At 48.8% G+C, this 3,544-nt stretch overlaps 1 protein-coding gene across 1 annotated transcript in view; it reads right to left on the bottom strand.

The window, feature by feature from the left end:
* LOC125488009 (macrophage-capping protein-like) overlaps nucleotides 1–3,544 on the bottom strand; it is a 12,311-nt gene that overhangs the window by 2,101 nt on the left and 6,666 nt on the right. The gene's annotated exons all lie outside the window — the stretch shown is intronic.

The following is a 3,544-nucleotide window of genomic DNA, read 5'->3' as shown; positions in this document are numbered from 1 at the left end:
TCCACCCTAACCTGCACATCCCTGGACACTATGGGGTAATTTAGCACTGCCAATCCACCCTAACCTGCACATCCCTGGGCACTATGGGACAATTTAGCACGGCCAATCCACCCTAACCCGCACATCCCTGGGCACTATGGGACAGTTTAGCACAGCCAATCCACCCTAACCCGCACATCCCTGGGCACTATGGGACAGTTTAGCACGGCCAATCCACCCTAACCTGCACATCCCTGGGCACTATGGGGCAATTTGGCACGGCCAATCCACCCTAACCTGCACATCTTTAGACTGTGGGAGGAAACTGGAGCACCCGGAGGAAACCCACACAGACACGGGGAGAATGTGCAAACTCCACACAGACAGTCGCTCGAGGGAGGGATCGAACCCAGGTCCCTGGCACCGTGAGACAGCAGTGCTAACCAGTGAGCCACCGTACCGTGTGGGGAATGGAAAGAGAGCCAAGGATCAGAGTGTTTCAGCAGGGAGGCTGTGAGTTGTGGGCTCTGTTTGTACTGAACTGGGGCAGCAACAATCAACTTTTGACACAAAGACAGGCTGACAGTATGTGGGATGTCATCTTCGGGTCTGTACGCTCAGGTCTGTCACACCAGTGTATCGCAATGGAACATTACTCTGTCTGACAGGTTCCTCCGCTTTGAAACATAAACACCCAGAGGAGCACGGGGAGGATTTGACTGCATTGACAGGTAGAAAAATAAGAGAAGGTCTACCATCTACAAGACGCACTGCAGCAACTCACCGAGGCTCCTTAGACAGCACCTTCCAAACCCACCACCACTTCCATCCAGAAGGACAAGGGGCAGCAGATACATGGGAACACCACCCCCTGCAAGTTCCCCTCCGACAACTCCCCATCCCGACTTGGACATATATCGGCCATTCCTTCAGTGTCGCTGGGTCAAAATCCTGGAATTCCCTCGCTAAGGGACATTGTGGGTCTACCCACAGCACAGGGACTGCAGCGGTTCAAGAACACAGCTCCCCACCACCTTCTCAGGGGGCAATTGGGGACGGGGAATAAACATGGGATAAGTCAGTGATGCCCGCACCTCAGAAATGAATCAATGATAGCGTGTCTATCCATGTCTGTTGGGTAATCCAAATGTGCCTTCCTGTCAGAAAGCATAGAGCATAGAAACAGTGCCTTCGGCCCAACAAGTCCATGTTGACCATAATCCCACTATTATCAACCATAATTGTTGGTTGTGTGCATTTCAAGACACAGTTAGAATGCAACACACAAGCTAGGAAAGTTACAGCACAACTGGGACTCAAGTTGGACCATCACAAGAATTATCAGTGGGCCATTCGGCCCGTCGAGCCTAATCTCAGATCATGCCCAATCTGATCGTGAGCTCGGCTCCACTTCTCTCTGTGTCCCACCACTGACACACCTCAGCTCCCTTCCTGGTCCATCTCAGGCAACAGTACACTGCATCGTCCAGCCACAAACCCCTGAGACAAAAGATTCCTCCATGTTTCCTTCTGAAAGGGGAGTCCCTCATTTCGCAACGGCGATCCCTGGTTCAAGATTCACCCACAAAATAACCTCTCAGCACCTGTCCTGCAGAGCAGCCCCGAATCACCCTCCAGGATCTTCCAAGTATCAATCAGATCGCCTCTCACTCTTCTCAAATCCAATGAGGACCCAGTTATCAAACAAAACACACTTTGTCTCAAGGAACAGGCGTGTACTGAACAGCCCTTAACGTGGTGAATCCTTGGGTCAATAACAAGACCACACATATGCAGGTTATAGAGACATAGAGTCAAGCAACACAGAAACAGACCCTTCGGTCTAACTCATCATGCTGACCAGACGTCCCAAATTGAGCTATTCCCATTTGCCAGCATTTGGCCCATATCCCTCCACTTCCTCTGGCAGCTCATTCCATACACGCACCACCCTCTGTGTGAAAAAGTTGCCCCTCAAGTCCCTTTTAAATCTTTTCCCTCCCACTTTAAACCTATGCCCCTCTAGTTTTGGACTCCCCTACCCTGGGGGAAAGACCTTGACTATTCACCCTATCCATGCCCGTCATGATTTTATAAACCTTTATAAGGTCACCCCTCAGCGTCTGACATTCCAGGGAAAATAGCCCCAGTCTATTCAGCCTGTCCCTATAGCTCAAACCCTCCAACATCCTTGCAGATCTTTTCAGAACCCTTTCAAGTTTCACAACATCCTTCCAGTAGCAGGGAGACCAGAACTGAACGCAGTATTCCAAAAGTGGCCTCACCAATGCCCTGTACAGCCGCAACATGACCCTCCCAACTCCTATACTCAATGCACTGACCAATAAAGGCAAGCGTACCAAACACCTTCTTTGCTACCCTGTCCACCTGCGACTCTACTTTCAAGGAACTATGAACCCCAAGGTCTCTTTGTTCAGCAACACTCCCCACGACCTTACAATAAGTGTGTAAATCCTGCAATGGTTCACCTTCTCCAGTCTTCTTCCATTTGCGCACCCAGCCGTGTCTTGTTGACATTGCTCTGAGCAGTGTAGACATTTTCGCCCTTTCACAGTATCATTAACACCTATTTGACATCTCAGTCACTCCTTTACCACTGTAGCAACTCCTGCCTTTGGCTCTGGGCACCGTCACCATCTGTTCCGCTCACTCTTACTCCCTTTCTGTCTACGACAAGAAATCCAACCTTATCCAGCCCTTTTCGGTTCTGGACTCGAGTTATATCAGACTAGACATTAACTGTTTCTCTCTTCACGCATAGTTTCTGACCTGGCGTTAGTGAGTTAGTGAATTAAATCTAGTCAAGGGATTTGGGGTGGTTTATATATCGAACAACAGATAGCCAGGAATGAACTACAGACTGGAATCTAACTGAAGGGCTCAGGGTAGTTGAAATATAAAATAACAGATACCTGGGATTTACAGACTGGAATTTAATCGAGGGTTTTGGGATGGTTTATATATAGAATAACAGATACACAGGAGTAAGTTACAGACTGGAATTTAATCGAGGCTTTTGGGATGGTTTATATATAGAATAACAGATACACATGAGTAAGTTACAGACTGGAATCTATTTGAAAGGGTCAGATTGGTTGTTTTGTGGAATAATAGATTTCCGGGAAATGGATGCAGGCATAATGACACAATCTAGAGACTTGGCAAATGAGTGTTGCTAGTTGCTGGAATATTCAGACAGATTAAGCTATTAGGAAGTGAGTGAGGTGTCCTGTCAGCACTTCGAGCACTGACACCCTGTACAATTTATCCTGCTGAAGGCATGTTTTATCTGTAATATCGGCTGATGGGTTACTAATAGCAGGACAAATGACACATGCAGTGACACAGGCATCAACCAGCTGGTATAGGCACAGTCCAAACGGAAGATACTGTACTGAATCTCCGACAGTGCCCACTCCCTCAGCACTGACCTTCCGACACTGTCCACTCCCTCAGCACTGACTCTCCGACAGTGCGGCACTCCCTCAGCACTGACCCTCTGATAGTGCCCACTCCCTCAGCACTGACCCTCTGACAGTGCGGC

Source organism: Rhincodon typus, chromosome 48, assembly GCF_021869965.1.
Source record: "Rhincodon typus isolate 14 chromosome 48, sRhiTyp1.1, whole genome shotgun sequence".
NCBI lineage: Eukaryota > Metazoa > Chordata > Chondrichthyes > Orectolobiformes > Rhincodontidae > Rhincodon > Rhincodon typus.
The sequence above is the reverse complement of the archived record's forward strand: the minus strand, read 5'-3'. Positions and strand labels throughout refer to the sequence as shown.